Source organism: Ictalurus punctatus, chromosome 15 (assembly GCF_001660625.3).
Source record: "Ictalurus punctatus breed USDA103 chromosome 15, Coco_2.0, whole genome shotgun sequence".
NCBI lineage: Eukaryota > Metazoa > Chordata > Actinopteri > Siluriformes > Ictaluridae > Ictalurus > Ictalurus punctatus.
Window position 1 is genome coordinate 3,024,918 of NC_030430.2, and position 24,739 is coordinate 3,049,656.

The 24,739-nt window shown below is 43.1% G+C and overlaps 1 protein-coding gene across 2 annotated transcripts in view; it reads right to left on the minus strand.

The window, feature by feature from the left end:
- The window catches only part of lrp1ab (low density lipoprotein receptor-related protein 1Ab), a 152,368-nt gene that overhangs the window by 95,922 nt on the left and 31,707 nt on the right, over positions 1-24,739 (minus strand). The window lies entirely within an intron of this gene.

Sequence of the window (24,739 nt, forward strand, 5' to 3'; positions counted from 1 at the left end):
ACAAAGCTGCTTTGACCGAAAAAACCATATAAATATAACCTAAATCTAGATTTTTTTTTTTACATAAAAAATATAAAAATGAACTTTTTGCATTTAATAAAATATTACTTTTTGTATTTTAATATAAACATTTAACATGTCTGACTGTACATTCTTTAAATATGGCATCAGGTGGCAACTATTTTTTTCTAAACTATTTTTGTTTTTTTGTTTTTTTACACATTATGTATTAGAACCACAATCCCAGCTTTCCCAGTCATCTATCCCTGTAAAAGTAATTGCAACTTTATCTTCTTTTACACAAAAAGTGATCCCTTTCTAGAAAATGACCGCTGCGTGGACACGTCGTATGAATTCTCTCCTAACTGGAAGCTACTATTGGCACCAACATCCATGTTTGCTTGCGTTTCACCCCATCAGCATTTATTGATCGTTCGAATTTACGCAACTTGGCAAAAACCCCCCCTGGAGTGATCCCAGCACTGTTCCAAGACTGGCAGAACAAGATCCTATGCAACAACCTCTGCATTTGCAAACCGCCCCCGAGCGTTCCCGGAATGGAGCGCCAAGCAAAATATCTAACTGCGAGAAAAATGCAGCAGGATAACAAGGAGCTATTGTGGGGGGTTTTTCCCCCCTCCTTCTTATTGATAGGGCTAACGATATCAAATGATGTCTTTTGGGCCAGAGTAAGCACAGGGAAGTTCTGATCTGGGTAAAGCCGAGGGTTCTGCCCGACCGTCCCCATGCGGTCCACGCTGTGAGCAAAAACTGTTTTCCTTGGCTGTGTTTTTGTCATTTTCTTCCGTCTCTCTCTCTCTCTCTCATAACAGCTGCTGACCTATTTAAGTAAAATCACAAGAAAGAGGGAGAGAAAAAAGCTTCACCTCCCGCACAGGAAGAGAACAGAAAGGGGTTTTTGCATTACAGATGACAAAAGAAAGAGAAAGAGCACTGCGTTTTTACGAAGGAAAAAGTCAAGAGATTGAAAGTAACAAAGTAGAACTAAAGTACGGTTTTTTAAGTATCTTTCCTCGAGTCCCCCCCCCACGCCCCCCGCCCCCCCACCCCCGTCACTTCATACTTTTAACTTTTACTCGCTACGACTTAAAAGAAAAATCTCTACTCTCTCCTCGAAACATTACAATTCTCTATATGTGAGGGAAACTTAACAGTTTTAAGACGCCCCGGATTCCTGTCCTCGGCTGACGGGCGTGCAACCTGACGTGTTGTTCTGCTCTCGTCACGTTTCGGCATGTTGTCCGTTCCGAGATGCCTTTCTGCTCAGCGCGGTTGTCAAGAGTGCTTATTTGAGCTACCGTAAGCGACAAGGTGCTTCGATCTCAAGAACTGTCGAGTTGGCGTCAACAACCATGCTAGGGAGGTGTTTGATGTGAACATTAACTGAAGCTCTGGACTTGTACCTGCATGATTTTATGCACTGTGCTGTTACCACATGACTAACTGGAGCTTTGCGTGAATTAGCAGAGATACAGGTATTCCCATTAAAGTGCCCAGTGAGTCTAAGTGCTGGAGTCACATGCACATCGTAAAAACACTAACAAATGGGCAGCCTGATGTTAAAACAGTAACAAATGGTCAGCCAACCATAAAAGAATTAGGCTACAGCAAAAATAACACTCACGCTGTAAAGAACTCTATCGTCTATCCCGACAGTCCTGCAAACATTGTGTGTATGTGTGTCTGTAATTCCAGCCCTGCCTGTATGCCCTTTTCTGAATGATGGTATAATTTATGGGATAGATTTACGCACCCTGACAGTGCTATAATACAATCTAGTCAATACAATACAGTCGACGTCAATAAAGCTACTTTGAAGTGAATTGAAGCCAAAAAAAAAAAAAAAAAAAAAAAAAAGGCACCAATTTTCATTGCAAGCATGAGAACGTTTTCTCGGGGTTATTAAACACACTTGATTTCCGATAACTGGTTCCTCAGCTTGACTTCCTTTGATCATACATGTTCTCATGCCAAAACCCTCGAGAGTCACACAGGTGCTGGGAAAGAGAGCAGAGGAATCAGATCCTGAACTCCGTTTCTCCGAATAAAACGAGCGACTAAGCAAGACGAGCAGCGGGCTACGTCCGCGTTAACCCGGATACATCTGAAAACACGCGTGTTCGTTTTTCGAAACGCTCTCCGCCTACACTGGCGTTTTCCAAACCTTGCTCGTCCACGCCGAAACGTCTGAAAAACAGTTCCATCCCTACACTGCGCGTGCGTAAAAACGGAAGAAGCTTCGTCCTGCGTCGCTTCCGCCGAGCGTTTATTTAAAAACGCGACCCGAAGGCCGTACGAAGTGACGGTAATCGTTAACGAAGCGATCGAACGGGACAGCAGGCACGACTGCAGGACAACGTTGCCCACCATCTTGTTTGTTTCAAGTTGAACGGGTCACATGACCGTGTCAAATGACAAAAAATTCGAGATGTTGTGCATCGGTGCAATTTTCAGTCGCCATTTAAAGGCAATTTTTCACGCTTTAAAAACGTCTTATAATCAGGGACGATTATATCCTGTCAATCCAAAGAGGGCGGGGAAAAGACACTGATTTCATGCTGGGTGTAAAGAAGGTGTCTCTTGTGTGCAATGACGACAAAACTGCAGTTTGTAATCTCTGTAACGATAATAATTTTACACCGAAAGTGAGCAGCGGTGAAGCGGGAGTTTCGGTGTCGAGTCAATTATTTTTTTTTTTTGCTGCGCTGCTCACGCTGAATTAAAGGGCCAGTACATCGTTGAACGATTTAAATGAAGACGAGTTGGGCCAGTACCCCGTTTAAAGGGCCAGTACACCGTTTAAAGGGCCAGTACACCGTTGAGATATAGTACAGATATAGTACATAAAAATGAGATATAGTACAGAACAATATATTAGTAGAGTAGTGTATTTCATATCCAGTGAATGTTAATATATAAAAAGTTGATATTATATATGACCAGTCTGATGTCAGTGATGAAGTAGAAACGCTTGTGTTTGGAGAGTGAATGTGAGACTAACAGGAGATTTTTTACAAATAATTCAGTCAGTGTTTATATGAGTGTTTACATTCAATAAGTTAATAATCTTACTTTAATCTTCAGAACTGAGTTCATGTGTTCATGTTGGAGTAATGTGTTTTGTGTTTATGAGACCAGTTACTGTGAAACAACTTGTGGAAATGGAGAGAATAAAGGTTTTATTTGCATTTCCTTCAGAATTGTGGAATGAAATATTATTCGTTTATAAGAAGGCATAAAAGGCAGAAGTATCGGTATCGGCCGACATCACTCTGAATAACCGCTTATCGGTATCGGCTGAGAGATTTAGTATCGGTGCAGCTCTACTAAAAATACATCGGTTTTTGAATATCTCCGTTTTCTCAGTCCGCACTACAAAGATTTTTTTTCCCTAATTTATCCACTTGGGAGAGTGTTTTCGAAAAGCTCAGTTTTCATTGGACAAAAAAAAACAAACAAAAAAAAAAACCCTGCCATCCCAGTGTGGACGGAAGGCCAAAACCTAGAGAACAGGTGCGTTTATTAATTACGTAGGGTGTCCCAAAAGTCTCCGAACAGAGGGGAAATGACACTTTTTAGCAAAATGTACCTTGATTCGCAAAACATCCTCTACATCAGTGCTCAACAACCCTTGAGATCTACCTTCCTGCAGGTTTCATCTCCGAACGCAATCCAACACCGCTGTTTTAGATGATCCGGAACTTCTTCGGACAATGATAGGACGGTAATATGGGCACGATTACGGTTGGAGTTAACGTCTTCAGGAACGTAGATCTTCAGGAACGGGGTTTGTGACCACTGCTGTACATTATTGCCAATTCTATTTAAAACACACACACACACACTCCGAGTCGTCTCTCCCACCCATGATGAACTCATGTTAACATATCTGATGGAATTACATGTCCATCGCAATCTTGAGACAGCTTCCTGATCCAGCCATGAGAATGATTTCATCACATTCTTCTTTTGTCAAAAGGTATTCTTAAAGGCTAGCTGAATTATATATTATATATATATATATATATATATATATATATATATATATATATATATATATATATATATATATATATATATAAAAATAAATGTTTGAAATATTTTGCTAAAAAGTGTTCTCTTCCCCCTATGTATTGAGACTTTTGGGACACCCGGTGGATGTTTTAAAAAAATATATAAAATTAAAAATAAAATCCTAATTTTTTTTTAAATATGTATTCTATATTTTTTTCCATTAACTACGTTTCCAGGTTATACACCAAGCTGCCAGCCACAAGGAATACTACAAGAGTTACAGGATTTTTATGCACTTATGATAATGGCATCCCACTTTTTCAATCCTTCATGTAACTGATTTCCGGTTTACGCCTAGATTACAACTAAAGTTATAGCCACCCATACACCCATTTTCTGTACACAGGGTCGCAGAGAGCCTGGAGCCTATCCCAGGGGACTCTGGGCACGAGACGGGGGACACCCTGGACGGGGTGCCAACCCATCGCAGGGCACAATGGCACACACGATGGACACTTTGGAAATGCCAATCAGCCTACAATGATTGTTTTTGGACTGGGGGAAGAAAGGAGTACCCAGAGGAAGCACAGGGCGAACATGCAAACACCACACACACAGGGCGGAGATGGGAATCAAAACACCCAACCCAGGAGGTGCGAGGCAAACGTGCTAGCCACAAAGCCACCGTACCCCCGCTAAAGTTATATATTCAGTCAAACAGAAAAATAATAATAATAATAATAATAATAATAATAATAATAATAATAATATCACGGTGGACACATGTTCTGGTTGGAAGTGGCTAGGTTAAAAAGTGGTAGGTAAATAATAATATAATGGTCAGCTAGGTAGCTAGTAAAGTGTTTGCACCCCCGACATATGCACAACAAAGACAAAACACATTACACACTACAAGTATTATGTGGACTCATGAGACAAACGACAATACTTCATATAACCTCGGAGGTCTAACTGTGCTGTACTTACTGTCCTCTACTCTGAACTCTCAAGCACCCTCAATAGTAGTGGCTTTGCAGATCAGGAAGAATTGGTATGCAAGACCAAATTTCTGTTTGTGCCTGTGTGTGGTTCGCCTTTTCTTTGTTTTTCCAACCCTCTCCCCACCTCTGTGTGTGTGTGTGTGTGTGTGTGTATGTGTGGCTGCTGGCAGTGAGACAGGGAAAGCACGGCCCAGATCCAGCTCTTCAAGCACAACAAACTCATCTCTTGAGCCCCCACACTCCCTCCTCCCTTCTTCCCTCCATCCTTCCAGCTCTGCTCCATCACGACCACTCCAGAACATTCTGGAAAACGCTACGTGATCTCGGAGCGCGTTAGCACGATGGCCACCGTGTGTGCACGAAAAAGACAAAGCGCAGACTGCATAATAAGTGTTAAAATCACAGGAAAGAAAAAAAGAGAGAACAAAAAGAGAAAAGAACAGAGCATGAGTGAGTGTGTGAGAGAGAAATAGACTTGAGAGACAAAGAGAGAGATATACATACATACATACATACATACATACATACATACATACATCACACACACAAGTAGTTGCAATTAAAGTTATTCAACCCGTATTGCAAATTTGTTTATTGTCCAAATGTAGAGACTTTCAGCTGTTTGCGATGAACAAATCAAACAAAAGCGATTGAAATAGTTCAACACAGAACGCTTCAAGTGGTTTCCACAAATTCAACTGAAAATGCAACTTATAATGATTTCTCCAGTTTTAAAATGATTCACCCCCCTCCCTCACAGAATCCCTCACAACAGCACAAATATGCAAAACAGGTGTTGTCTCAAGCACACCTGATTAAACTAATCAAGGGCTTCATTAGTTGCACCAGATGTGCTTGAGCTGGAACACATGAAATACCTGAACTGGCTTGGGGTAGAAAACATATGAAATACCTGGACGGGGCAGAAAAAGGAAGCTATCAACGGATACAAGCAGATTTGTGAGAAGGCAGGTTGTGAAAAACCCTCGAGTGACGGTAAAAGACCTGCAGCGAGACTTGGTGTAACAGCACTGAGGTTTCAGTGAGCTCAGTAAGGCGTGTACTAAACACAGAAGGTTTCCATGCCGGAAGTCCAAGACGTTCACTGCTGCTGACCCAAAAGCACAAGAAAAGTCACTCAAAATCATATAAATAAGCCACGGAAGTTTTGTGATTCTGTTCTGTGGAGCGATGAAACAAAACTGGAACTTTTCAGCACGATGGATCAGCGGAATGTCTGGAGGAAGAAGAATGAAGAAAGAACACTCTGTCCACAGTCGAGCATGGTGGAGGCTCGGTGATGCTCTGCGGCTGCTTTACATCCTCTGGCACGGGAAACCTGCAGCATGTGGAAGGCGAGATGGATCCATTGAAGTATCAGGAAATCCTAGGAGAAAACGTCACGCCGTCTGTGAGGAAGCTGACGCTTGGGCGTCACTGGACCTTCCAACAGGACAATGATCCCAAACGTACCTCAAATTCCACCAAGGCTTGGTTGCAGAAGAATCCTGGAAGATTCTACAGGGCCATCACAGTCACCTGACTTCAACCCCATAGATAATATCTGGTGGGATTTGAAGAAGGCGGTCGCAGCACGCAAACACAACAATATTACTGCACTGGAGGCCACTGCTCATGAGGAACGGGTAAAGATTCCTCAGAAACGCTGCCAGAAGATCTGCATCTCGTTTGCAGCGGGTCATAACAGTAAAAGGAGCTCTACTGAGTACTAAAGATGCTCACCATGAAGGGGGTGAATAATTTTAAAACTGGAGAAATCATAAGTCGCATTTTCAGTTGAATTTGTGGAAACCACTTGAAGCATTCGTCGTGTTGAACTATTTCAAACGCTTTTGTTTGATTTGTTCATCGCAAACAGCTGAAAGTCTCTACATTTTGACAAGAAACCTGATTTCCACTGGGGGTTGAGTCATTTTGATTGCAACTGTATATACTGTACACAGAGAGACAGAGAGAGAGAGAGAGAGAGAGAGAGAGAGAGAGAGAGAGAGAGAGAGAGAGAGAGAGAGAGAAGAAAAGGGTCGGGAGCAGAGATCTGAGGTACTGAGTGCACACAAGTGCATTTTCATTTTAAAGCGCATAACTTTTGCTACGGTTACGCCTGTCGTCTACACTACTCCGGAGACTTTTGGAAAAACGCTGAAGACCCCGTTTTAGTTTAAAAACTCCAGGCTCATGTTTCAGTGTAAACAGACCAAAACTAAGACTTTTGAAAACGAAGGCTCACATTCGCCCCCTGATTGGGTCTTCTGGATCATTCCGTATCCTTCCCTGATTACACGACACCACGGAAACTGAACCGCAAGCTTTGCTGGCGTTGTTGTCATTCTTAGCAGCCACTGTGCAGTTCAATTCTGCATTTTATAACACTCCAGCTGCCTACATGCGCAAGAGGCGAGCTATGATTAGAGCGATCGGCAACAAATCTCATTTCAAGCGGCGTAAGCCCAACTGGGAATGCCGGTTTGTTGTGCCTACCAGTGACTAGCAACCAACTTCCTGTGTACACTTGTATGCACGTGGCCAGTGTGCATGAATGGTCATGTGACGTGCGTATTCGGTCGCGCAGTGTGGACGGAGATCGTTTCTGAAACACAGCGGAAACGCCAGTGCGGACGAGGACCGTTTTCACTAGTGTAAACAGGGCTTGAGAGCAATTGGAGTACGTTGTTGCCTGTTAACAGCAGTATACTTGCACAGTGACCGTGTGCGTCCTTCCTTATTGGTCATTCGCACACACCCCAAAAGGACAGGGCAGGATACAGAGAGGAAAAGGTGACGTGAGGTATATTAGTCCATAGCTCACGTCTCTTGGGGCAAAACATCACATTTCCTGCTTCACATTAACTGCAGTCATCATACCGACTGCTACACCCTCATATCTTGTGTTTTGGACAACAGCTTATTTCTATGTGTGCCTTGTGATCTTCAGGAAAAGCCTTTTGTTATACTGCGCCCCTGAGAAGATGTATAATCACAATAAAGCCCAACGCAATTGAATTAGAAGGGTGTAACCCCATCATTTCGGCTAAATTCCCACCACAGGCTGAATGAAAGGCATAAAGGAGACGGGAAGCGCACTTAAACACAACATTTACTTTGCAGCGATAAATCAAGATAACGGCCACTCTGTCGGTAATAACTAGGTAATGCAGTGTATCATTTAGCAAAACATTTGAAGGACTCTGGATTAAGCACATATGCAGTCATGAAGCCAGTGACGAACTCCCATGATGCCGCTCTGTTACACTTCAACTACTCGTGTTACTGTTTAAAAAATAAAAAATAAATAAAAAATTGATCTAGCAGTCTCTAGAGCAGAGATCAACAACCCTGTTAAGGAGATGTACCTTCCTGAAGACTTGAGCTCCAACCATAATCATGCCCACCTGACCAGCTAAATCACTGCTGTAAGAAGCTCTTGATCATCTAAAACAGGTGTGTTAGAAACCCGCAGGAAGGTAGATCTCGAGGAAGAGGGTGATCACTGCTCTAGAGTTTACACAGAATGCCGAGGAATAACAAAACCATCCACAGAGCAGCAGTTCTGTAGGCAGAAACGTCATGCTGATCATAGAGATCGGAGGAGAATGACCCGGTGGTTCGAGCTGACAAGAAGGCTACTGTAAGCCAAAAATAAACAAACACGTTTTACAACCACGGTGAGCTGAAAAGCATCTCAGAACGCACAACACGCTGACGTTGAGGCGGATGTGCTGCAACAGCAGAAGACCACATCGGGTTCCACTCCTGTCAGCCAACAGGAATCTGAGGATATATTTATACTCAAAATAATAGGCGCTCAAGCCACATACTAGATACGAGAACATGTCTGAAAATGTAAGAGAAGACAGCATGCCCAGAGCATCACTAGCACTCTGTTCCTTCGTATCCATGCCCCGATACAACCCTGTTCTTTTGAGTCTCAAAACTCTTTCACTGTCCTTCAGCTCTTACAGTGTGCGAGCAAAAATAGAACCCTTTGAAAAGAACGAAAGGATCCCATAATGCAGCGCGACACGACGTGGATTTGCGAGCCTGATTCGCAGTTTCCTAATCGAGACCCCGTTTACACGAGTGCGTTTTCGTTTTAAAACGGCGTTTTAGAATGAAAAACGATCCTCTTCCATACTTTCCACAGAGCTTCAGAAATGACCTACGTCCACACTGCACGACCGAAAACGCAGGTCACATGACCATTCGTGCATTCTGGGCATGCGCGTACAGGTGTGAACAGGAAGTCGGTCGCTAGTCACCGGCAGGTACAACAACGACGTCTTCGTGTGGACAGACGATGAGGTGGAATTGTTACTCAAAGTAAGTAATGATTACAAGGTGGCCATGGCGGTCAAAAATATCGATTGAGAGTCATGACGAAACAAAAACGGCGATATACTCGACGGATTTATGGAGCACTTACAAACATGTCCCACCTGGCACTTATTCTTCCGGGTCTAACCCAAAGCCGGCGTTCCATGTTCGGCTTACGCCGCTTGAAATGAGATTTGTTGCCGATTGCCCTAACAGCTTGTCTCTTGCGCATGTAGGCAGCTGCAGTATTATAAAACACAGAACTTAACAGCACTATGGCTGCTAAAAATTATAAAGCCAGCAAAGCTTGCGGTTTCGTCCCCATGTTATTGTTTACACGGTCATCGAGGAAGTGTGACGGTCGTACGATAGGGGCTTGACGAATCAGGGAAGGATACGCAATGATCCAGAAGACCTTCGTTTTCAAAAGTCTGCGTTGGAGTTTACAAACTAAAACAGGGTCTTCAGTGTTTCCAAAAGTCTCTGTTTTCGAGGGTCGAAAACGCCGGAGTAGCGTAGACGACAGGCGGAACCGCAGCAAAATGCACTGGTGTAAACAGTGCCTCAGTCTCACGTCAAGTTCACAATAGATTAAAACCTGAAGGTGAAGGTGGGTCAAGCCACATACTAGATACGAGAACATGTCTGAAAATGTAAGAGAAGACAGCATGCCCAGAGCATCACTAGCACTCTGTTCCTTCGTATCCATGCCCCCATACAACCCTGTTCTTTTGAGTCTCAAAAACCATGAAGGTGGGTTTCTGAGACAAAGATGTGAGCACAGGGACAATGGGAGCGGAGGAGTGTTTTGTTCACAGGCGGCACGGGGGTGAGTATGGCGGGTGGGGGTTGCGGGGGCTGTTGAGACCACCACTGAGAGCAATCACCTAAAGAATAGCTATAATTGTATTATTGTAATGTTCTGACAGAGCAGCAGATCAAGAAAGGGAGGGGGGCCTGAAGAAGTTCTAAAGGCTCTTTATTGTGGATCACTCAGCTTCAGTAGTGGAGCTTCCATCCCTATGATTTTATGTGCCTCATGTATGGATAACCGATGGACAACCGCTTTATCCTGGTCAGAGTTACAGTACTCTCACAAGCCAGACTTCTCCCAGTCTGCTACATTTCATCATTCATACTCTGTTGAACCTTTCAAGAACTTTTAAAAGGTGAGATTCCGTTAGCTCCTCTTCAGTCCATCCACTACACCCGACTCCGGAAAAGCTCATCGTGTCGATCTTCAAAAGTTCCTGGCAGAATCTGGTTCATGGAAGTGCCAATCAGGATGCAAGCTTCAAGATCCTGAAGCTTGACGACAAAAAGGCTTGAGAACAGGGAGCTCATTGCAAGAGAACTCCTCATAAGGCAGGAATCCACTCTGGAAGAGACACCAGTACATCCCAAACTGATTTTCTAAATAAATAATAAAAAAAAGAGTCTCTCCAAAACTATTTGGAAAAGAGTCATACCCCAAAACCAAACATCCAAAGGTGCCGCTTCGTTGCAGGCAAGACTTGACCACTGAACCAGCCTTTCCATTCACCACTCCTGTGAAGGCCATTAACATATGGTGAGAAGATGACCCACACACACACAAGCAAAAGCGGCAGAAAATAGTCCAATCCACATCCATTTTACCCTGAGGACACCATTACACTACTACCTTTGACCAAGCAGACAGGAGTACATGGGAATTCATCCATCGGCCTCAAATCCTCCCCCATTTTCTAAAGGAGGGCATCAAAAAAAAAACCATAACGTGCTCGGTTATTGCTGGAGATGGACTAGTTTGATTCCATTAGAAATGGTCGGGTCTGAAATTTAAGCAAGAGACCATCATCCCAAAACCAGCAAGTATGAGCTCCTAACGCAAGTCCGAAGATAATAAATCACTGTTGCCCCGACTAAAGGCGACGGACTTACTTACTTCACTTACTCCGTGTCCGTTTCCTTTTCAGTACATTCTGTAGAGGATAAATTATATTCCCTGGACAGTTCACTATATTGTTACCCATAGTGCACTGTAAACCAGCGTACAATCGACAGTGCGTACCATTTCTACACGAAATACCACAATGGATAATTTTACTTCTGATTGTAAACGAACTTCTCTTCATATATTTAACGGAAACGAATTGTCTTGAAAATGTTTAATGACGACTAAAGCATAGGTCCCTGATTGGAGAGCGACAGAAAAGCGTTCGACCCCGTTGAGAGTTACAGTCAATGGCACAGCCATCCGTGTTCTCTGGGTTGGAGAGACGGCATATTCCCTCAGTTCTGTCAATCAGGGTGAAACGAACCAATCGTGGTGTCGAATGCATGTGGAAGAGGGCAGATAGTGCTTTATATGCAAGTGTGTCATGCTGCCCTGTGATACAGCAGGTCAAAAAGATGGGGCAGTGGTGGCCCAGTGGTTGAAGGCGAGTGATCAGAGAAGCACGAACAAAAGACGTCTCGGAATATTTACCACGGTAGGTCTGATCTTTGCTCCAGTTATGGATTCATGCTACTGTTAAAAAGATTAAAACAACAATTGTACTGAACCTCAGTAAGGTCTCCGATTAGACAAGCTCTAGAGGAGAGCATAATAGAGGCTAGATAACAATCAAGGGAAATGAAAATGTGAAGTACTACAGTGGGGAAAAGAAGAAAGTGGAAAAAAAAAGATGACATCGTTGCGCAGTCAGGCTGGCCAACTGTAGACGAGATGACACACAGACAGGAGTTACACAGGAAAACAGATAGGGTAAGACAGTAGACAGACGAAAGAAGAGGGAGTGGTGCCTGGCTGGCGTGAGAAACCGCCGCCTCGGAGAGAGTCATCGCACACAAATCTGGCAAACTTTTGTTCTTTCCCTTGCCTTGCTTGGACATCACAGTCGGAGTACAGCCCGAAACGAGTGATTACGATTACACATTATCCCACAGCACTACAGATTCAGACGTGGTGCTGTGATTTCTTCTCGTACTAAACGGTTTCAGAAATTAAAACAAAAGCTAAGATAAAACCAAGGCAACCCGAGTAAACACAAAACACGGCCGTTTTCAAATGATAACGCACTTACTTTATCGAAGCAAAAAAGTTATCCGATACCAACTGGGCCTGTGTGAAAATGTATTTGCCCCCATAGTTACTAATTCGCCAAATCTATGAACCTGCACTGATGATGGGGTTCAGCTGGACTAGACACAAGCAGACCTGATCACTGCAAACCCTGTTCAATCACATCAACACTTAAATAGAACTTTATCAACAGCATGGAGTTGGTTAAAAGATCTTACCCAGTAACACACTATGGCAAAGTTAAAAGAAATTCTGTAAATGATGAGGAAGAAGCTGATTGAAATATATCAGTCTGGGAAGGGTTACAAAGCTACTTGGGACTCCAAAGGACCACAGTGAGAGACGTTATCTCCGAATGGAAAAACTCAGCACGGTCGTGAACCTTCCCAGAAGTCTCCGCCCTTCAACAATTAGTTTTCGCAATTAACACATTGGTGATCGGTGTTGGATAACTTTTTGCGGCAACAAACAAACAAACAAACAAACAATACCTGTATTGTGTGATACTCAGATTGCCTTTGTTTTACATTATTTAAGAAAAAAATGTAAGCGTTTCTGTAAGAAACATTCCTTTAGTGTGTTTGGAAGGAGTCTCCAGTGTCAGTGCTTATGGTGATGTGAAGGTGGCCCTAAACCTTCATATCCTAATTCAAAAGTATTGCTTATATAAAATATATAGGTAAATAAAATTTAATGAGTGTTTTGAAAATGCGTGTGTGTGTGTGTGTGTGTGATCAGCTCAGCAAGGTGAACTCCATTACATAACGGATGGCTTCTCTTTCTGGCCACACGTACATCTAACAACTGTTATCCAAACAGAGCCTTGCCCCAGCACGTCTGCAAGCATGCGTTATACACACCATAGTAAAACAGTACACACATTCCTGCGAGCTGTAACGGCTCTGTCTCACGAGTGCAAATGGCTCCGGGACAAACCGCTCGTCCCCCCCCCCCCTTCAATCCACAGCATCTGAATGGGAACGGACATTTACACCTCTCTGCATCTCGATACGAGAGACGCGTCCCGATACAGGTTCCGCGAGACGAAATGAAAACATCACATTAGAACACGCTCGTTTCGTAATGACAAAATCGGACCACTGCGATATCGATAAGTCGCACTGCAGGAGGAGTAGATCAGGATTTATAATACAAGTCAAGTGATTTTCCTCTACTATTAATGTTATCTGAATCCTCGTGAGTGTATTTCATAGCAACGTTATGAATATGGAAAGACTGCATGGTGGTCGAGCGCGTCTTAAATGATCAGGCGAAGGGCGTTTTCACACCTGGAGATCTGTTCCCGTGTATGTGTCGAGGGTTCCGCCCGTAGCGGTCTTACTTCAAGATGGATAGACAGCAGCTTATTGTGGCTTGGTTTTTAGCTGGACTTATTATACTGTACATGTCCCACCGAGCGATTCAAGCACATCTCATTGAGACGCTCGCCAAACATCGTGACCCCCTCGTTCAGGTGGTCTCAGACCAGTTGTTTTGGTGCGGATCCGAGCGCGACTGCGGTGTTCGTAACGTTTAAACCGACCAAACCAAGGGAGAACACTCACCGGCTTCCGAAACAGACGAGCCAGGTGTGAAAACGCCCTGGATAACAAATTCGTGTCCTCGATGCTCCTACTGCTGTCCGACATCAAACTAAAATGTGTCACACTTACCAATTTATATTACGTTTAAGACTGCGCAGTACACTATAGCCTGCCGGTCTAGATCACTTATTATTATTATTACTATTATTATTAGTAGCTATATTTTATTAGCTAGCTATAAAGTACTGCAAAGATGAGTTCTTGTCCCAAAGTCAATGGGTTTTTAGTTAAATGCCTGGAATGAAGTCTGCGGTTAACACAAGCTCACAATATTTTCACATTTTATTCGACGACATAAAATACCACAGAGGTTGTAGAGGACGTAGAACGTGATCACACCGAACAGGAAAACTCTTCTACTACAGCCCCGTTGTGTTTATACTCAAATTATATATACACTCAAACTATTCCGACATGTAGATTTATCAATTTATATTATTTTCCAACTGCAGCGTTTCGTTTCCCCCCCAATCGTAGTGCTATAAATCCTATCGGAAGCTTAACGGTGTTGACGTTGAAGTCATGTGACCCTGGTGTAGTTGGTTTAGAGCCTGACGTTAGCTTTTCACTTCTGCCGATCGTATTCAGGCTTCAAAATTCATAAGAGTTGCGTTCATCGGTGAGGGTGATCTTAACTTGTTAAGTCGAATCCTAAACTCGTATTGGACGCAGAGTTTATTTTCTGCAAAAATCCAATGAAAAAAAAAAAATTAAAAAAATCCTACGGGCGTATTGTGGAGGAGAACCACAGGAGCGATGCTAACGTCTGGGTTGGCCGAGAAAAACACGTCATCCCCGCAGCACTCTATAAGCTCTGTGCCTCTTCGAAAAAAAATAAAGATGAAAGGTGGAGTTGGAGCTACAGAGTGGAACACAAACAAACACACACACACACACACTCGCTGCATAATCATGATGTAATGAATGATTAAATAACACACAACTTATTTTCCATTTCTCAACACTGGCTTTTCAATCGTGACTTTTGGCGTTTCGGGTCGAGTTTTATAATTGCCGTCACTTCCATTGGGATTTTCTTATCTGCAAAAACTTCAAGTTTATGGAAACCTAGCTTATGACTCACAGCACCAGGAGATAATCTGAAACAGCATCGGTTAGCGTGCGCTAGAGCTGAACGTGCGTCCGTGTCTGAGAAGAGCCCATTCTCTGGAAAAACGCTCTCGGATTTGACGCCCCTCACCGCGTCTCATGCTGTTACATAAGAACCCGTTCCCGAACGAGAACAGGGACCGCTGCTCTTCATGGGCTTTGACCTTGTGCTCTTGTGCTCCATGGGATTTACTTTTTAAGTGCTTTATTAGCTTCGGGGTTGCCAAAATTGTAAACAAGGCCTAAACAAATAAAATACACACACATGTACAGACACACACTGAGAGCTGTGGGGTGTGTGTGTGTGTGTGTGTGTGTGTGTGTGTGTAATCCCTCCCACACACACACAAAGTAAGTTAATAAGAGGCTGTACTAAGACGTTTAACAGCGTCTCTCATTGGAGTGCGGGACATCGCTAGAGTTCAGAGCAAATGTTTGTCCCTTAGGATAAAATGAAGGCCCGGACATTTAGGTTTAACCGACAGTACGTCACGCACGAGTTTAGTTTCACAGATGTTCTCATTAGCACAGATTTTAAAAATAATTTTAAAAAAACAAAGAAAGAAAATGTAATGGAAGACAGAAAAGAGAATGAAAGAAATGGGAAAGATAAAAAAGAGACAGATCGTGCAAAAATAAAGAGACAAAAAGGAGAGATTAAAGAAAAAGTTGTTTGTTTTTTTTTAAAAAAAAAGGTGTGATAAAAAGAAAGAAGTAAAGAGATGAAAAAGGGAAAAAGACGAAGAAAGAAAAAGAAAGGAAGGAAAAGGGATGAGACACTAAAAAGGAGTCACAAGAAAGAAAGAAAAAGAGGAAGGGAGACTAAAAAGGAGCCAAAAGGAAGAAAGAAAGAAAGACACACGTCAGTGTGTGGATTTGGAAGTAAATGAGAGTGTACTCCTGCCGTGTTGTACCTGTGATTATTCCTCTGCCCTCCTCAGATCAAACGTGTTCACAGAGTTCTCACTTAAAGGATCGGCGTGTACAGCACTGACCCATGGCGTCTTTACACGACACCGTTTAAGAAGAGGGGGCACAAACTTTTGTAGTCAATAGGTACTCTTCATACCCTGAAATTACACAGGTTTCTCACACAAACTGCTTCCATTCACTCTATATTTCGTTCACCAGCAAGTTTGACTGAAAGAGGGATTAAGTGCAGTGTGCTCTCTCTCTCTCTCTCACACACACACACACACACACAAACGAACACAGCATTGTGACTTAAAGAAAGAGTAAAGCACAGCTCTAAAATCAGTGTGGGGCTTTTCCCTGGGGTAAGAAAGGGTAAAGGCGTGGGGGGGGGGGGGGGTAATTGTAGTGTAGGTGAGGCGTCTGTGTACAGGTGTGTAATTAAGAGCTGAGACATAAATCACACTGAGGGGAACAAGCCTCGCTACCGTGCCAGCGTACCAGCGCGCACACGTCCACATCAACACATCCATACACAGCTACTGTCTCAGGGTTCCAGCCAGAGGAAAGAGACACCCTTCATCACCTTCATTTACACACATCACTCTACTCCTCATTATACACTCAACTCAACAGATAGAAAGAAAGAAGAAAAAAAAAGAAGAAAAAAAAAAAGTAACAAATCTGAGAGACAGACAGGAGAGAAAGATTACCAGACAGAGAAAGACAGAACGAAATATAGCTGCAAGCAGCAATGCCGGGGCCGAGCCGATTATCGGCACCATGAGCAGCAAAAGAAGCTTCGTGACATGTTTTCCGTTCAAGTCCGATGAACAGTGTGTGAGGAGTTAGAAAAAGTCAACTTTCAATCATAAAAAAAAAAAAAACGTTTATTTTAAAAATAACTAAAAATATCTACTACTTAGAAATTTTGTCCAGTATGTGGTGCTGTTCTGAAACGGCTCAGGTAGCATCTGGGCACGATGGTCATCGTACAACAAAGTGCTCAAGACTTATAAGCCAAAAATGACGTTTTTGCTATCTCCTGACCAGTAGGGGGCAGTATGCCGAATCTCTGCAGGTCACCTAATGTTGAGGACGTGTACCAAGTTGGGTCACAATCGTTCAAAGCGTTGTGATGATACCGCCTCATTCAATTTTGCGCGTTCTTCAAATTCATCGAAGCGCCATTTGATAACGGTATGGTTTCTGTGAATAACTTTTTGTCATGATCTAAATGAGGGAGACCAATTTTTGTGCAAATCGGACAAACACTCTAGGACGAGTTCGAAAAAGTAGGTTTTCAAAACATTTAAAAAATAGCAACAGGAAGTGTGCTTGACCAGGAAATAATTGGGATCCTTGTTCTCAGCATGAACCTATCAAGCAGGAATCCATCAAGACCAGTCTCATGACAGTAAGCAAAAGGAGTCATTCGCAATTAGCAATTTTAGCAAGCAATTAGCATTATAATTATTGACCACAAGGTGGCGCTGTCCCGAAACGGTTCGAATCCCTTCAGAGCATCGTCACAGACGTTTACAGGGTTTCCGAATGATATGCCAAGTCGTTCGTAAAATACAGCATTTTATGTCTAAATTCAAAATGGCCGACAGGAATTATTCATATCGTTGGACTTTGTATGCCGCCTGATTCTAATCAGACCAATTTGATGATTTTATGACAAACTGTTCAGAAGTTATAAGCAAAAATGGGCTCCCCCCCCCATCTCGTGACCACTAGGTGGTGCTGTTCTAAAATACTGCACCTAAACTCCTGGCCTAATGATGACACATTCCAAGTTTAATCACAATCCCTCAAAGCGTTACGGAGATGTACCCTCACGTCAATTTTGGCGTGCTCGCCATCGATATTCTGTGAATAACTTTTTTTTTTTTCCAGAAAATGAAAAACGGCGGGAAAATTTTCATGATGGAAAATGACGTCATAGGGTATCGAATCGTTTAGAGGACTCGCGGTTCAAAAGTTATTAACAAACGTGAGTGTAAATTTGGAGAACTGGTGGCACTTGAGGGATTGAGTTAGAGACTCCAAATTTACTGTATTAAAAGATCAGACTATCCTCTATCGGTGTGCCAAATTTAATAACTTTCCCACAAACAGTTCTAGGAGGAGGAGAAGAAGGAGGAGGGGGGGGGTGCAATTCCGGGGCCAAGCAATACAGAGGCAGTACGAGAGAGCAGCGAGAGAGCAGTAAGAGAGCCGCGAGAGAACAACAAGAAAGCAGTAAGAGATCAATAAGAGAGCAGTACGAGAGAGCAGCGAGAGAGCAGTAAGAGAACAATAAGAGAGCAGCGAGAGAGCAGTAAGAGAACAGCAAGAGAACAGCAAGAGAGCAGTAAGAGAACAATAAGAGAGCAGTACGAGAGAGCAGTACGAGAGAGCAGTACGAGAGAACAATAAGAGAGCAGCAAGAGAGCAGTAAGAGAACAATAAGAGAGCAGTACGAGAGAGCAGCGAGAGAGCAGCGAGAGAGCAGCGAGAGAACAATAAGAGAGCAGTACGAGAGAGCAGTACGAGAGAGCAGCGAGAGAACAATAAGAGAGCAGCAAGAGAGCAGTAAGAGAACAATAAGAGAGCAGTACGAGAGAGCAGCGAGAGAGCAGCGAGAGAGCAGCGAGAGAGCAGCGAGAGAACAATAAGAGAGCAGCGAGAGAACAATAAGAGAGCAGCGAGAGAACAATAAGAGAGCAGTAAGAGAACAATAAGAGAGCAGCGAGAGAGCAGTAAGAGAACAGCAAGAGAGCAGTAAGAGAACAATAAGAGAGCAGTACGAGAGAACAGCAAGAGAGCAGTAAGAGAACAATAAGAGAGCAGCGAGAGAGCAGTAAGAGAACAGCAAGAGAACAATAAGAGAACAATAAGAGAACAATAAGAGAACAATAAGAGAGCAATAAGAGAGCAATAAGAGAGCAGTACGAGAGAGCAGCAAGAGAGCAGTAAGAGAACAATAAGAGAGCAGCGAGAGAGCAGTAAGAGAACAGCAAGAGAACAATAAGAGAACAATAAGAGAACAATAAGAGAACAATAAGAGAACAATAAGAGAGCAATAAGAGAGCAATAAGAGAGCAATAAGAGAGCAGTACGAGAGAGCAGCAAGACAGCATTAAGAGAGCAGTGCAAGAGAGCAGCAAGACAGCATTAAGAGAGCAGTGCGAGAGAGAGCAGCTAGAGAGAGCAGTGCGAGAGAGCAGCAAGAGTGGAGTACGAGAGCAGCAAGAGAGCAGCGAGAGAACAATAAGAAAGCAGCAAGAGAGGAGCGCGAGAGCAGCAAGAGAACAATAAGGGAGCAGCAAGAGATCAGCAAGAGAGGAGTGAGAGAGCAGTGAGAGAGCAGTGAGAGAGCAGTGAGAGAGCAGTAGGCTGCATGCACACGTGTGCAGAAGATATTGTGAAGCTGATATGATGGCCGTGGACTCAGCACTGGGAAAAGTCCAGCTGAACAGCTGGATGTGCTCTAAGCTCTCTGATTTGTTCTGGATGCTGCTGTGTGCATACCGGTAGAGTTAAAGCACTGGAAACAGCACAAGCATATGTGTGTGTATGTATGTATGTATGTATGTATGTATGTATGTATGTATGTGTGTGTGTATACACACACACACACACACACACACACACACACACACTATACATATATAGTCATAGCAACATCAAAACTCCGACACTATAACAGTTAATATGAACTCATTTCCAGCAGAGGCACCTAGTACACCTCTTTCATCCTTATTTCTGGAAACCAGTCACAGAGGAATTGGGGAATGTAATGCACGTAACTGGTAAAAAAAAAAAAAATTAAAAAAAAAAAAAAAGGGACCTGGTCCATTTCCGGATCTATCCAAACGAGTAACTACTTGGATAGTCCAAGGCAAAAAAAAACCTTGGAAGGCCTTCTATGAAGACCGAGAGAAAAATAAAACAGTGACCTATTTTCAACTGTTTCAAGGCACAAAAACTATTTCAAGAGCTTTATCCTCAGCTCAATTCTGAAATCTCCTGCAGTAGCTGGGCATAAAGGTCTCGTCTCCCGTTAATGTGTGTACTAACATAAATTTAGGTGCCTAAAATATTCAGCACCTGGAATTTCATGCCGATTTTTTTTCCAGCCACCATGTCGTCCTGCTTTACCGTCACCATCCTGCTATTTTTTTTTTCAGGCACTAACACCATCCATCTATCCACCTATCCATCCATCTTTCATGCTGCTTAACCTACACAGGGTCGCTGGGGAGCCTGGAGCCTATCCAGGGAACTTGGGGCACAAGGCGGGAGACACCCTGGACGAGGTGACAACCCATCACAGGGCATGATCTCACACACATTCCCACACTACGGACCATTAGGAAAAGCCAAATCAACGATGCATTTCTTTGCACTGGGGGAGGAAACAAGAGTACCCGGAGGAAACCCCTGAAGCATGGGGAGAACATGCAAACTCCGCGCAAACAGGGAGGAGGAGGAGGAGGAGGAGGAGTGAGTCGAACCTCCAAATCAAGAGGTGCGAAGCAAACGTGCTAACCACTAAGCCACCGTACCCCCCACACTAGAGCTGCAACAACTAATCGATTATGAAAATCGTCGTCAACGAATCTCATTATCGATCATTTGGTCTGCGTGTAGCATGGGGGAGATTTACTCATTACGTCACTTCTGTTCCGAAAACACGCTTCGGAGAGTAAATACTAAAGCTGTGCCCCAAATGAAGTACTGTACACTTACACTATGCACTACGTACTCTACCGTCTAGAGTGTGGATTTTAGAAAGGTAATATCGTCTCAAATGGAACACTAACGGGTTTTCCACAAACCGGAAGTATACGCCGCTTCCTAGTCAGTGGCGCGTGACGTCATACGCACGTAATAACGCCGCTAGCCAGGATACCCAGAGTCACCGACAGTGACTTTCTTCAGTATACAGTTTATGTCACCGTTACCTTTTATTCCCAACATGACCCCAGTCACCATGAGACGGAGGAGAAATCAACTGACTGAGGAAGAAAGTGTGCCCTTCCAAGTCCTCTAAGGCAGGGGCGCATTTTATATCAAACACCGCCGAGAAGATCAAACTTCATAAAGTGGAGTTTGTGTAGCACGGAGGCACAGCAGTGATGCTGTCGCTAGTCGCTTAAAAGTTTATTTTAATTTAAGTTTATCATTATTATATGCTGTATCAGTGTAACTTCTGTAGTTTATTATAACGGGAGTGACGAGTGAGATCTGTAATGTCTCATTAAAAACACTACGATCAAAAATAAACACAAGTAAAATAACATTCCTAACCGCAGTGAGGAACAGAAACCACACGGTGCAGTGAAAGTTTTTATTACTAATTTAGGACTGTAGTTTAATTCTGTGCTTTTTGTGCATCCATAAAAAGGTAATTTTATATTATTATAAAATTGTATTTATTTATATACAGTAGCTCACAAAAGTGAGTACACCCCTCATAGTTCTGTAAATATTTGATTATATCTTTTCATGTGACAACACTGAAGAAATGACACTTTGCTACAATGTAAAGTAGTGAGTGTACAGCTTGTGTAACAGTGTAAATTTGCCGTCCCCTCAAAATAACTCAACACACAGCCATTAATGTCTAAACCGCTGGCAACAAAAGTGAGTACACCCCTAAGTGAAAATGTCCAAATTGGGCCCAATTAGCCATTTTCCCTCCCCGGTGTCATGTGACTTGTTAGTGTTACAAGGTCTCAGGTGTGATTGGGCAGCAGGTGTGTTAAATTTGGTGTCATCGCTCTCACACTCCCTCATACTGGTCACTGGAAGTTCAACATGGCACCTCATGGCAAAGAACTCTCTGAGGATCTGAAAAAAGAATTGTTGCTCTACATAAAGACGGCCTAGGCTATAAGAAGATTGCCGAGACCCTGACACTGAGCTGCAGCACGGTGGCCAAGACCATACAGCGGTTTAACAGGACCGGTTCCACTCAGAACAGGCCTCGCCATGGTCCACCAAAGAGGTTGAGTGCACGTGCTCAGCGTCATATCCAGAGGTTGTCTTTGGGAAATAGACGTATGAGTGCTGCCAGCATTGCTGCAGAGGTTGAAGGGGTGGGGGGTCAGCCTGTCAGTGCTCAGACCATACGCCGCACACTGCATCAAATTGCTCTGCATGGCGTTCGTCCCAGAAGGAAGCCTCTTCTAAAGATGATGCACAAGAAAGCCCGCAAACAGTTTGCTGAAGACAAGCAGACTAAGGACATGGATTACTGGAACCATGTCCTGTGGTCTGATGAGACCAAGATAAACTTATTTGCTTCAGATGGTGTCAAGCGTGTGTGACGGCAACCAGGTGAGGAGTACAAAGACAAGTGTGTCTTGCCTACAGTCAAGCATGGTGGTGGGAGTGTCATGGTCTGGGGCTGCAGGAGTGCTGCCGGCACTGAGGAGCTACAGTTCATTGAGGGAACCATGAATGCCAACATGTACTGTGACATACTGAAGCAGAGCATGATCCCCTCCCTTCAGACACTGGGCCACAGGGCAGTATTCCAGCATGATACCGACCCCAAACACACCTCCAAGACGACCACTGCCTTGCTGAAGAAGCTGAGGGTGAAGGTGATGGACTGGCCAAGCATGTCTCCAGACCTAAACCCTATTGAGCATCTGTGGGGCATCCTCAAACGGAAGGTGGAGGAGCACAAGGTCTCTAACATCCAACAGCTCCGTGATGTCGTCATGGAGGAATGGAAGAGGACTCCAGTGGCAACCTGTGAAGCTCTGGTGAACTCCATGCCCAAGAGGGTTAAGGCAGCGCTGGAAAATAATGGTGCCACACAAAATATTGACACATTGGGCCCAATTTGGTCATTTTCACTTAGGGGTGTACTCACTTTTGTTGCCAGCGGTTTAGACATTAATGTCTGTGTGTTGAGTTATTTTGAGGGGACGGCAAATTTACACTGTTACACAAGCTGTACACTCACTACTTTACATTGTAGCAAAGTGTCATTTCTTCAGTGTTGTCACATGAAAAGATATCATCAAATATTTACAAAAATGTCAGGGGTGTACTCACTTTTGTGAGATGCTGTGTATTATATATAAAGCAAATAACTAGCTGTTTTACATATTTTCACTAGTAAATTTTAAATAATAAAATTAATAAAAATTAATAGTAAATCAGTAAACACTGCAAAGTTACACATAATCTAAATGATTAGATCTCAATTATTTCTTGTTCCTCAGTCCGTACAGGATTCCGACTCGGTCCGTCGCAGTTTGATTTTTGGTTGTAGCCAAAAATGTTTGATTTCGCTGCGTTTTCCCCCCCACCCCTAAATTTGCAATGCAACTTGGAGTTTTTGTGCTTTCTGCAGTAAACGACTTGACCTGGCGAAACTGCGGTCGCACGAAATCGTTCCGCACGGTCTTTCGCAGCGATGTTTCTTGGGAAATGAGACCTTTTAGCTGTACCCATGTTCGACGCACGTGGATCGCACGGATGCGCGCTTTGACGACAGTTTTCTGTAACGCTCAATCTTTATACATATTACATTTACTTCAAATCGAAAAAAATATATAATAATAATAATAATAAAATTAATAATAATAAAAAAAAATGCATCATACACTAAACTGAATTTCAATCTTATTTACACTGGAGGCAAACAGAAGACTTTGTAGTGCACTAGAGACATGACAACATCCATGGTACTACACTTTAAATCATACACAGAGGTTCTCGACTGGTTTTGCCTCAGGACCCGCAGCGCTCCATCATAAAGTCACGAACCAAGAGTACTTTCCAACTCTAATTTATTACACGAAACTAAAAGGGCAGGAACGCACTCCAGGCAGCAAAACAGAAAAACATACGATACGAGCACGGGGACTACAGACCGATCAAACATGCTTAAATCTCAAAAAAAACAAAACAATGCGGTCCTAAATCTTTACTACAGACAGCAAGTCAGTTTCACTGCATATATATATATATATATATATATATATATATATATATATATATATATATATATATATATATATATATATATATATATATATATATATATATATATATACACACACTGCATTATGCATTCAAATAAAATAAATCACCTGTCGACTTTGCTTGTTTTTAAGCGCTCGAGTCGCACTCGAGTCCTGACGAGGATCACGCACTGTATAATCTTTCACCTGGAAATGTGCCTGATCACTGAAGCCCGCTTTCTTACAAAAAAAAAATAAATAAATGCAGAAACAAGGAGGAGGAGGAATAGGAGAAGAGCGGGCAATGACGATGGTCTGTTCTGCAAAGAGAACTGGAGGTACAGTACAAAAAAACACAGCCATTTTAATACTGTGCTCTGAACGTGAACAGAAAATATTATTTAAAAAAAAAAACATTTTAACAAAATCTGGTATTCTTAACTAAGCGACTATTAGAGAAGCATGATAGAAGAACGATTGGAGGAGTTCTTCGTGGGAATTTTGTTGTGCTAGGGTTGTGCTAGAGGTGCTCAGACTACATGCTACACTACTGTACTACCGTGCATCCAGTGTAAAGGGAACGCAGGCAGGGGTTTCGTTCCTGACGCTTAAGCTTCGAATCATCAGACGTGAGAACTCGACAGCACCGTGGTATAAATAGCGATAGTCTACATGCACGGTTCGTATCCAGACGTCTCTCTG